At 50.8% G+C, this 12,822-nt stretch overlaps 1 protein-coding gene and 2 long non-coding RNA genes across 4 annotated transcripts in view; 1 reads left to right on the top strand and 2 right to left on the bottom strand.

Annotated features, from left to right (window-relative positions):
- The window catches only part of ETS2 (ETS proto-oncogene 2, transcription factor), a 20,848-nt gene extending 16,217 nt beyond the window's left edge, over nucleotides 1–4,631 (bottom strand). The window contains exon 1 of one of the 2 annotated variants that reach the window (XM_077879218.1): nucleotides 4,608–4,631. The gene's annotated coding sequence lies outside the window, so the exon portion shown is untranslated. Of the gene's footprint in view, nucleotides 1–2,869; nucleotides 2,969–4,607 lie in introns of those variants that run through there. The other variant, XM_077879217.1, reaches the window with a different exon arrangement.
- LOC144301963 (uncharacterized) lies at nucleotides 4,261–6,221 on the top strand. The gene is made up of 3 exons (XR_013368897.1): nucleotides 4,261–4,484; nucleotides 4,934–5,054; nucleotides 5,598–6,221. It is a non-coding gene; the product is annotated as an uncharacterized LOC144301963 (long non-coding RNA).
- LOC144301964 (uncharacterized) lies at nucleotides 6,218–12,822 on the bottom strand. Its single transcript, XR_013368898.1, has 3 exons — nucleotides 12,675–12,822; nucleotides 7,690–7,760; nucleotides 6,218–6,731 (listed from the first exon to the last, which is right to left on the bottom strand). It is a non-coding gene; the product is annotated as an uncharacterized LOC144301964 (long non-coding RNA).

The raw sequence follows: 12,822 nt of genomic DNA, 5'->3' as shown, positions 1-12,822 counted from the left end.
AACCCTCAGAGTACGAGTAATTATCATGGTGGCCAATGGAGGCCGGAAAACACTGAAAATAAATTAATAGTCCTATGGGGCGAGATGGGAGTAGAGAAAGGGTTGTCCTGCTTCCAAAGTGGCCACCCTGGCTCAGAATCTCCACTTGGTGGATCATGCCATCCACATGCACTCAGGAATCAATATTCACTACTAATGATCCCAGTGGGACAGAGTCCTCCTGTCAAGAGCTAAGCCCAAGTTGGGCGACCCCCCATTCCCACTTCACTGAATCTTCCTGACTTTTCTGAGACACAGGTGTTGTAACATTTTTCGGCGATGTTGCCTCTTACCGGGCAATGGAGGCCCAGAGACCTCTCATGACTTGCCCAGGATCACACAGCTCCTGCAGAGCTACTAAGGGGGGCACAGTGCAGATCAATCCCAGGGGATCTCCTTCATGGGGAGTAACGGGATGATGAGGCATGGGTCTTCTCCCACCATATCACTATGGAGTGGAGAGAGTGCATACAAATATTCTTAGACCACCGCCCTGCTCTCTACTCTTTAACCATGGGACATGCTTCCTAACTCTGAGCTTTAGGAACTAAATCCTGTTACCTGCTGATTAAATCAACAAACCCTAAATAGAAGACCCAAATGATAAAGACATCTTAACAGCTACCAGTGGTCCCTCCTGAGCCCACTAGGCCAGCTCTTTTTCTAAGTCTGGTTTGCAGAGAACCTTGCTGACTTTATTGGACATTTTTTTCAGCCTCAAACAAATGGACAGAGCGACTTGGTATGGAAGGTACTGGATAAAGCTCGCCTGGTTTTTTGGGTACAAATAGCAGGAGAAAAGGCAGTCTACCACTCCCACATAAAGAGCTCTAATTACTAGCCACAGAATAGAATTCTTTTGTTGTCCAGCTTTTAATTTGTTTTGTAAAAACCATGTGGAATCAAAGTGCTCCTCCAATGGTTTCAGGCAGACACATAACTAACGAAATTGAAGTTCGCTTATTTTACTCAACAAAGCTTGTTAAGGTGGCAGACAGGTCAAGTTTCTCTACCCAAATTAATTTTAAATTCAAGTCCTCGCGGGTTGCTCTACTGATTGCTGCTTTTGAACAACAACAAAAAAAAAAAAAAAAGGAAAGAAAACATGGCAGAAATGTGTGAGCTGGGAACAGTAAAATTTTAAAACAAAGAGAACTTGCCTAACAACAGTACCTTTCCTGGAAGGGAGTGATCATTTATGTGAGCGATCAGAGCTCAGGTTTAGAGTTGGGTAAATTCGAAAAACAAAAGCCAAAAAACGAAGCCATTTGCTGCCTTTGGAAGGTTGGTTTGCTCTTTCTTTGGAAAGTTATCAGTTTAGAGAGAGCAATGACTAACCTCAGAAATGAGTGAATATTTCCCTGCAGGGCCCACAGTGCTAACATTTACTGTACTGAGATATCACTCAGAATTTTAATAAACCTTAACTTGGAGATTTATCTCCAAGATTGGGGGTGGTGTGGACAGACAGCGCACAGGCACCTCCATTATCCAGGACCAGCACAATCTCCTGCTGGTGAATTAAAATGAATCACCTCTATCTCCAAAGGGGACTGCTCACTTCTTTACTTTCTAAATAAGTAGCTCGTTTCTACCAGTTTAAGCTACCCTGCAACTGAATAGAGGCCAATATCTTAAGAGTCTCCTGTGCTTAAACACACACACACACACACACACACACACGCACACACGCACAAACCACCCCCCCCAAAAAAACGATAATCAAACCCAAACCAAAAAACCCACAGACGTGCAAATGTTAACCTTTCATTCAAAATCCTTTAAGAAGGCGAAAATAAAGGCAGCTCCGCGCACCCACACCCGCATTTCCGACAGGCTCCCACGCTCGCTCGACCCGCGGCCCCAGCGCCCCCATCCAGGAGCCCCGGGGCGCCCTGGGGGTCTCGCCCTCGCCCGGCGCCCCCCTCCCCCCGCCAGGGCCCGGGGTGGCCGAGCAGGTGACCGGGGACCTGGCACGTTGCGGGGGAGCCGCAGCCTCCAGGTGCTCCAGGCGCCCCTCCCCGCCCGCACCCTGCGCGGCCCGCGCGCTCCGGTAAGTCACCGCAGAGCCGGGCGCGCGGGGGCCCCTCCGCGGAATCAGCGCGCGGGGCGCCCTCTGGATGGAGCCCCCCAAACCCGCATTGCCTTTTAGAAACAAAAGCGAGTGGAACAGGCGGGCGCGCCCCGCCGGTCCCCTCGGCCACCCGGGGCCGCGGCCCAAGTACGCGGCCGGCTCCGCGCATCACCGCCCGGACCCCCACCCCCACCCCGCGCATCACCGCCGGGTCCCCCCGCGCATCACCGCCCGGGCATTCCCCGCCCCCCCCCCCCCCGCGCATCACCGCCCGGGACCCCCGCGCATCACCGCCCCGGACCCCCCCGCCGCGCATCACCGCCGGGACCCCCCCCCCCCGCGCATCACCGCCCGGGACCCCCGCGCATCACCGCCCGGACCCCCCGCCCCCCGCGCATCACCGCCCGGACCCCCCCCCCCGCGCATCACCGCCCCGGACCCCCGCGCATCACCGCCCGGACCCCCCCCCCCGCGCATCACCGCCCCGGACCCCCGCGCATCACCGCCCGGACCCCCCGCCCCGCGCATCACCGCCCCGGACCCCCGCGCATCACCGCCCGGACCCCCGCCCCCCAACCTCCCGCCTCCGAGCCGGGCCCCCGGACGAGCAGTCGCCGCCCCGCCGCGACCCCGGCTGTGCCCCGGGATCCGCACCTCGGGGCTGCCCACGTCCGCCGCCCGGGGGTCTGGGTCCCCGGGAGCGGAGCCGCGCCGAGGGCGCCCTCCCGCCCCCCCCGCCCGGGGCCCAGCTCTTACCGCGCCGCTTCGGGCAGGGCCGGCGGCTCTGGGGCCGGGCTCCGCGGGGCGCGTCGGACGCGAGCGAGGGCGGCGGGGCGGGGGGGTCCGGGCGCGGGGCGCGGGGCGCGGGGCGCGGGCACCCGGCGGGGGTCGGGAGCCGGGGACGCTGGCGGGGCGAGGCGGGCGGCTCCGGGGCTGGAGGACCGGGCCGCACCGCGCTCCGTGCCGCCACCGGAGGAAGTAACCGGCCGGTCCCCTCCGCGGCGCGCTCTTCAGGGCCGGGGGAGGAGAGAGGAGGGAGGAAAGACGACAGAGGGGAGGGGAGGAGGGGCGAGGGGGAGGGGAGGAGAGAGGGGAGGGAGGAGACGGGAGGAGGAGAGACGGGAGGGGGGAGGGAGGAGGGAAAGGAGGGGGAGGAAGGGCGGCGGGAGGGGAGAGGAGTGGAGGGACGGAGGAGGAGGAGGAGGAGGAGGAGGAGGAGGAGGGCGGGCAGCGGCGCCGAGGAGGGGTGAGGACGCGAGGGGAGGGGCGCGGGGCGGGGCCGGCTCCCTCCTGCCGGGACGGCGCGGGGCGCCCGCTGTCACCTGGCTGCGGCCCTCGCCTGCGGCTCTGGGACCGCGGGGCCTCCCCTCCCCCCCTCCCCCCGTCCCGGGGCCTTCACCCCAAAGGCGCCCCTGGGCCCGGGCAGGAGCGGGGTGGGGGCACCGAGTGGCCGCGGGGCTTGGGTAACAAGGGGCTCCCTCCGGCCCGGCTCCTGGACCCCCTCCTGGCCTCGCGATTTCTCATTCTATCACGAAGTCTCCAAAATGCGTCTGCGGTGCCAAAAGGTCCGAATCGAGGCCCTCGGCTGGGCCGCGGAGCCCGCGCCGCTCCGGGACGCCCCCGGCCCCCGGCCCCCGGCTTCGTGTGAGGGGCGCCCCCTAGAGTTGAGCGGCGCCTGCATGGAAACCGAGCCCTGCTCAGCCGCCGGCGATGCTCGTCGTTCTCCAGAGCGATCCCGTCCCCCACGTTAAGTGTCAGGAAGCTGGGCCTTAGGGTCAGTAACTTGCCGGGTCACAAAACGTACGAGTGGGAAAATCACGGTTGAAACCCAAGTTTATCTGACTCCCAATCGCAACCCAAACCATCACCCCTAACTGCTGGTTTCTGTTGCCTGCAGAAAATACTGGAGTCCATGCCTAGAAATGCGTGCATGGCCTACTCAGCTTCTCAGTATTTGGTAGAATTATTTAGATACCCGAGGGTGGTATCAAATAAAACAGCCCAGCGTGGGGAAGGCCGAGGCACTGAAACTTGGCGCATCTCAGGGACTGCATTGCTGGGAAGGGAGAGGAGCCTTCTCCCTTCTCTGTTACCAAGGCTCCCGGTTTCCATGGCAACCCTAAATCCGGCGTTACCCGGATAATTGAGATACTATTGCACTGTGATGTTTCCAGACGCCTGAGGGTCTTCAGGTGCCACCAGTGCGTGGGGCAGAGGCAGGCTCTACACAGCTCCAACAGCCCGGTGGAGGGGGTCTGATATTTCTGGGAGACTGATTTGATTCTGATGGCTTCTCAGTTTATATTCAGTCCAGGATCAGAAATCACAGATAGGTCAAGAAGGAGTTTCATAAATGGGATGCAGATCCATAGTAAGTTACCATGGAGACTGAAGAGTATGCTACTTTTTTTTTTTCCCACTGTAGCAGAAAATACTGACTCATCTGTGCTGCAGCTTCAGCTAATAGAGGGACTTTTCCCCCAAGGCTACTCACCCAGGCCTTGATAGTGTGTGAGAAGCTTGAGGCCTACAGCCATCCTGTTAAGTTCGGCCGCCCCAGGTGGGACCACCTTTTCCATAGCACCTGCTGCCACGACTGCGGGTGTTCAGTGCAGGCTCAGAGGCTCCCCGAGTCATTTGACGGCCACTGATTCTTGGGGAAGCCATGTTCCCTCCTGGGGCGCTGGTGCAGGCTGGGGGCTTGGAGGGGAGCTTTGCTCAGGCTGGGTGGTGTTCCGACACATCTGAGCAGAAAGATGTCAAAAGAGGAGGATGGAGAGACAATCCATTCCTGATGATGTTTTCTTCTGCTCTGACTAGTGAAGTCTTGGGCCAGTTTTCTCCTCTACAGAAGAAAAGGCGATTATAGAACCTACGTCATCAGGCCATGAGGAGCCTTCTGCGTAGAACTGGATGTGTAAAGAACTTATCAGAGCCCTAAGTACGTGGTAAAGAGAATCTCAAAGTGATATAGCTATTACATTTCTTGTTCTAAGCTCTTCCCTTTTCATTTTATGAAAAACCCTTTGAAAAAAAGAGCATGTACTTGAAAAAAGAAATCATCCCTACCCTCTCAGTTATAATGTGTGAAGCCCCATTGAAAATAATCTGGCCAGAGGCACAAATGGTGGAGCTGAAAGAGGTGTGGGAGGCCGGGGTTGGGGTGGGGGAGAGGAAGTGGGGTCACATGCCAGCACCCAATCCTGACTCCAACCCAAGCCCCCGTCACTCCCTGCTTTCCCTTCCTGGACCCATCCGGGCACCCCCATGCCCTGGGATCTACGCCACAGCTGGTCCCCCTCTATGCTTGGACAGTCATCTGCACATAATAAAATGGCTTAACCTAGCTCTGGGGCGATATCAGGGTTCCTAACATTTTTTTTTTTACCTTCCTGTTATTAGTCGGTTTCCTAGTTACTCGGCAGAACTAAAACCTGGCTGGCTAAAGCCTGTGATTATTCACCTATTATGGTTTGATTCACAGGGAACACCGAGCTTTACAGTAAATTAAACCTAATAAAAGTACGGCCCTTGTGCTTCAAGATCAAAAGTCGAACGTGTTAGAAGGAAATTACAAGTCAGAAGGCACGCCGGGTGAAATGATCGGATGTACTATGTCAAACTGAGTTTAAAAGCACTCTTCACTCTTTTCCCTTAAGAAAAAGGGAACTTCATAGAATAGAAAAGGGATATTACAGCAGAACATATGTGTTTAAATACTAAATGTCTAGAGACTAAGATGCAGTTAAGAGTTCTTTAGGATCCAGACGTAACTATTAAAAATGAGTAGCTTACCAAGTCATTCTGTAAAAAAACAAAACAAAACAAAACAAAAAAACAACCAACAACAACAAAAAACAACCCAAAACCCAAAAATGCTTCCTTAGAAACGTCTGTATTTACCTTGAAATCCAAACCAGTAGTCAACATGCAGTACGTGGTGGTTTCCAGTTGTAAGCTAAACAGACGTCATTTGGTGTGCAGTGTATCATTTATTCATTCAGCAAACACAGTGTCAGCTGCTGAGCAGACAAAGACCAGCAAGGCTTAGTCCCTGCCCTTGAAGAAGTAAGAATGAGTCCACAATACTGTGAAAATCACACGCAAACAAGAGACTTTGGAAATCCTGGAAAGGGGGGGATGGGGTGGGGGTGGGGGATGGGGAAATGCCCTTAGAGATAGAAATCGCAGAATTCGTGCACATTCTGGCACCTGCATTTCCTCTGCTGACCATTTACCCTGCAGTCACTGGGCGGGTGGTGTCTGGCAGCAGCAGTTATCCCACTGATGCGTGTTGGGGTCAAGGAAAGAATGAGGTTAAGCTCTACCCCCATCTCCACGTGTGCACACCACATACATACCATCCCAGTAGCCCTTCCACTCTTGCCCGTTTGTAGACACAGGTACCAGGAATCTCGGATGACCTGGGGTTGTCTGGCAGTTTCCCAGCCTCCCGACTGGGTGGTCCCAAACTATGTAAAAGCAGGCAGTAACTATCTTCTTCGTGAAGATTCTTCAGAATAACAAACCTGGGACTATCCTGGAGATGGGCCCCTTTTCCTGATGGCCCATTATAATTTCTTCTGCTGTTGGCAGCCTGATTTGTCCAATGGGTTCCCTGTGGGTACGAAGGCATTAAAAACTAGAAAGCACCTATGATTTTAACCTCTGAAGGGTAGCTTGTAGGGTTACACTCCCTGGATCAAATCCCAGCTTCAGTCTTTCACTAGGCACCCACTGTGGCCTTGGGAAAGTTACTTCATCTCTCTGGGCCTCAGTTTCCTTCTCTGTCAGGTTCGATTAATAGCAGTATGGAGATTTCTCCTAGCACTGCCTGAAGATGAAATGAGTTAGTGTTTCTGACGCATTTAGAACAATGCCGGGCACACAGTTAAGTCCAAGGGTGTTGATAAACAAGCGGCAGTTCCCTTGACCCTGGAGACCTTGGTCCTATCATCCCTTCCAGCATCTCCAGCATCTCCATCCTTCCAGCCACCTTGCTCTACACTCTGAGTAGGACTTTGGTTCAGAACAAGGAATAGGATCAAGACCAATGCCATCAATAGCAGCCCATGGTTCCCTTCATCATGATTCTCTTGCCTTCGATGGGGGAATGAAACACTGAATTTTAAAATTGGAAACAACTTTAGAGACCTGATAAGTGAGACCAGCTCCTGTTTTTATAAGGAAACGGAGGCCCAAGAAGGATCAATTCCTTGCCCACAGTCATGGGGCTATTTCTTGGCAGGGCTGAGCCTGGGGCTATTTCCAGGCTGACTGCCCCTACCGCCTCCCTTATAAGGCAGTACTCTGGGCGTATACAAACCACCTTCAAAATCCACCGTGATATTAAGCTGCATGATGACATGCTTTAGGCAAGTCTGAACAGCAAAAATAGCAAGAGGGACCCTTTGTATTCTGTTAAATTGATAATCCCTAAATAAATGCGTCTGAAGTGTGAGTCAGACCTGTACAGATATATGATTTGGTAGTTGTGTGTTTTTCTGAATCACAGAATGATTCCCACAGTATGCACCGAACTGCATAATGCTCAGAGCATCAACTTGACTATTTACCTTGCAATCTGGAGCATTGAACCACTGGTCTTCACACAAGCAAGGAGTTAGTCATCAATGTGCCAGTCAGCCTAGCAAATGATTAAGGAAGGTTAATTGAAATGCCGCTTTGGTGACAAACTAAAACCTGGATTAGTGTTTTAAAGCTAAATACTGTAATTCACTTCAGCAGGTACGTGAGTAAACCACTGAGGCGTTGGGATATGTAGGTGATGTCCATTCTTTTGAGGAATGGTTTTCTGATTGCTGCAAGATTTTCCCCCACCTCTTTGTACCCAGGAATTTGGTTCTCTGTGTCTATTTCAGACCCACTGAGCTGTCAGTACCTCATGTTGGTAGCTGTTGTGGAAATCACATCTCCTTGTGTATTTTCCTCCAAGCAGGTTCATGTTGTGAGAACAGCCCTCCCCTCCGCTCCATGGCTGGAGAAGAGGACAGGTGGTAGGACCAGGCTTCCACTGGGCATCTTGAAATTCTTAGTAGCTGTCTCAAACAAGAGGTCTGCTGCATTTTGCACTGTGCCCTGCAGATGATGTAGTTGGTCCCAGGTGGGATATTTGTCCCGGTGCTTTCCCCACCCACAGGGAGCCAACAGCTATGTCACAGGCAGAGACCCTGTCATCTCTTCCAGTCCCTTGAAACTATCCTTTCTTGTGTGTCAATGAGGGTTGAAAATGCACTTTAAAAACAATTTTTTAAAGATTTTATTGATTTATTCATGAGAGACACAGAGAGAGAGGCAGAGACACAGGCAGAGGGAGAAGCAGGCTCCATGCAGGAAACCTGATGTGGGACTCGATCCCGGGACGCCAGGATCACGACCTGAGCCAAAGGCAGATGCTCAACCACTGAGCCACCAAGGTGCCCTAAAAACAATTTTTAAAAAAGATTTTATTTATTTACTTATTTGAGAGAGAGAGCACATACGCTCGAGTGGAGAAAGGAGCAGAGGAAGAGGAACAAACAGCCCTGCTGAGTGCCCGGACGCTGGGCTCAGTTTCACAACCCTGAGATCATGACCTGAGCTGAAATCAAGAGTTGGGTGCTCAACGCACAGAGCTACCGAGGTGCCCCAAATTCACTTTTAAAAGACTCGACTGAAAAAATAAATAAATAAAATAAATAAATAAAAGACTCAACTGGCTAGGCATAAATATTTCCATTGGGAATTATCAACATTTTTTAGAAGTCACAAGAAAGCATTGTGTTTGTGTGTGTGTGTGTGTGTGTGTGTATGAGATAGAATTCATGTACCAAAAAAAAAAAAATAGAATTCACATACCATAAAACTGACCCATTTAAAGTATGCAATTCAGTCATTTTTAGAATTTTCAGAGTTGGGCAACCACCACCGCAAGTCAGTTTTAGAATATTTCATCACCTTAAGAAGAATCCCGGTTTCTATTCGCTATCACCCCATCATCCTTAAGTCCTGAATAACCACCAATCCGCTCTCTGTCTCTTGATTTGCCTCTTGTGGACATTTCACGAGAATGGATCGTGGAACCACCAATACGTGGTTCGTTGTGGTGGACAGAATTCTGTTGCTCAGCTCATGTTTTCCAGGGGCATCCATGTCATAGGGTCAGTGCTTTACTCCTTTTTGTGGCCAATATATGCTTCTGTATCCCATGCCCAGTTTCTGTTTGCAGGTGCCCATGACCCTACTGGTCTGCACGATGAAACCTATAGCATCTTTAGTGCCCAGAGTGGATGAACCGCTGATGTTCTCTTTCTGGACCAACCCGAGCAGGAGAGGAAAAGAGACAAAGCCATGCCAGGAGCGGGGGTGCTGCGCTGGGCTGCACCCAGCAGCCCACCTGACCGCCCACTGGGGCTTCTACGGCCCCTGTGGCACTGGCCCTCTGGCAGTTGGCCACCCCAGATGCAGCCAAGCTTTCCTTGTGGGAGGGAGACCAAGGAAACTGGTCTCCTCTAAGCTTGAGGGCTGATGGCTTGAGCTTGGGAGCCAGACGATTGTTTGAATACACTTGGCAAATTTTGCCTTCTTGTTTCTTTATTTTCACCCTGCACTGTGGCATTTGTGTAGAAAAATGAGTAGACTATTTCTCTGCAAGAACCACTTGCTCTAGGTTAGGGAAAAAAACCCAATCATTCTATCTATCTATCTATCTATCTATCTATCTATCTATCTACCTATCAATCATCTATCTATCATTCTTTCATTCCAGGTTCATTAAGATATAATTGACATCCTTTGACAATTTTCAATGACTTTCATTCAGTATAACTTCTGAATTCAAGTACCTATACTCATTTCTAAAGACTTCTAGACATTATGTCTATTCTCTTCACAGCAGCCAGAGGAGCGCTGTGAGAACACGAGTCATACCCATCCTTCTTTAGCAAAAATGGTCCTATGTGACTCAGGAAAAGTGCAAGTGCCCACCTGGCCCCCTAATGACTCATGATCTGACCTCCCTCCATCTCTGTGATCTTCCTTCCCTCCCCCATCTGGACCCGTCTGGGCACCAGCCTCTGGCCTCCCCTCAAACACCAGGCAGGCTCCTTCCTCTCCTGGGAGAGCTCTTCCCCAGACACCACAGGGCTCCTTCCCCTTACTGCCTCAGATCTTTGCTAGTCACCTTTGCTGAGACCTTCTCTGGCTACACCACCTAAAATTTCAACCACTCCCATCAGACCCACACGATGGTTTTTTCTTAAGCTCATATCATTATTTGCTATTCTTTCCAGCTCACTTGTCCACCTGGCTATTCTCTAGCTCTCCAGCATCAATTCTGCTCCATTAGGGTGCAGACAATACCCATTTTGTTCACTGCTTTTCTGCAATGTGCAGAACAATTCCTGACATACAGGACTCAATAAATATTTGTTAAATAAATGACCTTAGTGAATTCTGAGGGTAAATTTTCATCCCCTTTCCAACAAACATGTAGAATGTGGGCAGTAAGTATGGATGCATATGTAAAAGTTTTACCCATGAAAAGATGTGAATACATTACATAATGTCTTTTATATTATTTTGCTGAAATAGGAAAAACTATAATAATGGTAGAATCTTGAATTTATGGGGGTGTCTGGGTGGTTCAGTCGGTCGAGTAGCCAACTCTTGGTTTTGGCTCAGATCAAGATCTCAGGGTCATGAGATGGAGTCCTGTGTTGGGCTATGTCTTCTTCAGATTCCCTCTCCCTCTTCCTCCAGCTCATGCAGTTGCTCTTTCTCTCTCAAATAAATAAATAAATAAATAAATAAATAAATAAATAAAATCTTAAGGAAAAAAAAAGAATCTTGCATTTATGTAGTACTCCGAGGCTTTCCTAGACTTACCTTCTCCAACATTCCTTATATTGGATCGCATTGCCATCTCCAGTTTAAGTAACTTGCCCAAATTCCCAAAGTCATAGAACAAACTTCTAGGGGATTCAAGACTAAAATCTTCTGAAATTTTCAGTGAAGAGTATTTTTCCACCAATGCAAGCAGAGGGGAAACTTTGCTTGTGTGGAGCCCTTCACAGTTTACAAACTGTTTCCCAGACATCAGCTGCCCTGCCCCTGCCCTGTGATAAGCAGAGCACACACTGTTATCCCCAAATCCCTGGTTTACCAGTGAGGAAACTCTGACTCAGCCTGGCCAGAGTCTTGTTACCCGGCCAGTTGGCTTAGGTGAGGGCCAGCACCAGGTCTCTGGTCTTTGTACTGACTTGACTGCTGATGACAAACAATGACATCTGACTTCCTTGTTCTTTGCTGAACAAGGTACAGTTTGACCTCTGGTATTTGAAGCTATCCTATTGGTCAGTTCCATCATCCAAGAGTGGCCTGAAGTCCCATGGTGAGCTTTGTTTGAAACTTGGCTGAAACACATCTCGGTTGCTCTAGTCACATGACCAGCAAAGGAAATTCACTCACTGCCCAGCTTGGGTTTTACCTCCCCTTGGGAGGGTGCCTCTTCTCACAGCCTTTGCAGTAACTCTCCATAAGGATATAGTTGTGTCCCTGATGTGGGCTGAATGGTGCCCCCCCCGACACCCAGATACGTCTACATCCTAACACTTGCAACCTGTGAATGGGACCTTGTTTGGACAAACGATTTTTACAGAGGTAGTAAGTGCAGACCCGCAAGATAAAATCACCCTGGGTTATCCTGGCAGGCCCCAAGTCAATGACAAATGTCCAGGAGAGACCCAGGGAGAAGGGAAGACAGTCATCCATGGACCAAGGCAGAGACTGGAGAGATGCAGTCATAAGCCACAGACCATTTGGAGCCACCAGAAACAAGGAGACACAGAAGTAGCCTCCCCTAGAGCCCCAGAGGAGCACAGTCCTGCTGACTTTGATTTGGAGCCTATGGTCTCCAGATTTCGAGAGAGAAAATGTCCAGTCCTTTAAGCCACTCAGTTGGCAATGATTTGTTATAGCAGCCACAGGAAACTCATACAACCTCCTTGGGAGAAGTGACCCGAGAGAAAAACCAGGAAGTGGGCACAAGGGATGGGAGTCAAGAGTTGAGGCTTTCTCAGAAAGCGAGGAACCTTCACATGAGTATGATAGTTTTGAGGAGGGATGCCTGGGTGGCTCAGCAGTTGAGTGTCTGCCTTCAGCTCAGGGTGTGATCCTGGAGTTTTGGGGTCAAGTCCCGCATCGGGCTCCCTGTGAGGAGCCTGCTTCTCCCTCTGCCCGTGTCTCTGTCTCTGTCTCTCTCTCTCCCTCATGAATAAATAAATAAAACCTTTAAAAAAAAAAAGACAGTTTTGAGGAAATTAAAAAACGAGTAAGGAATAAAAAGTGGAGTTAGACAGTGACTTGAGTCTTTGACATTCTCTACAATAAAACGAGAAGAAGGGACTCATGCAACTGCTGTAGGGGCATCCCAGCCAGTGAAGGCGATATGCCTTTGAGGGTGCAGTTACATGTTGGAATGTCAAGTACAATCTCAGAGGTGAGTCACCATTTACAACTTATGTGGATAAAAAGTTATAAAAATAAAAGAATAGGAACTTACAGATGCAGAGCAATGACATGTTAACCATGGTGTGAAGCAGTTGGTGATCAGAAGATTAGAAGGTAGCAGCAGGCCCTCCTGCTCTTGTTCATTCTTAGCTCCTTGTTAGGTTCTCTGGGGCTCCTCAACTTTGTACTGATCCAATCCC

This window comes from Canis aureus, chromosome 30, assembly GCF_053574225.1.
Source record: "Canis aureus isolate CA01 chromosome 30, VMU_Caureus_v.1.0, whole genome shotgun sequence".
NCBI lineage: Eukaryota > Metazoa > Chordata > Mammalia > Carnivora > Canidae > Canis > Canis aureus.
This window is presented reverse-complemented; position numbering and strand designations above follow the sequence as displayed.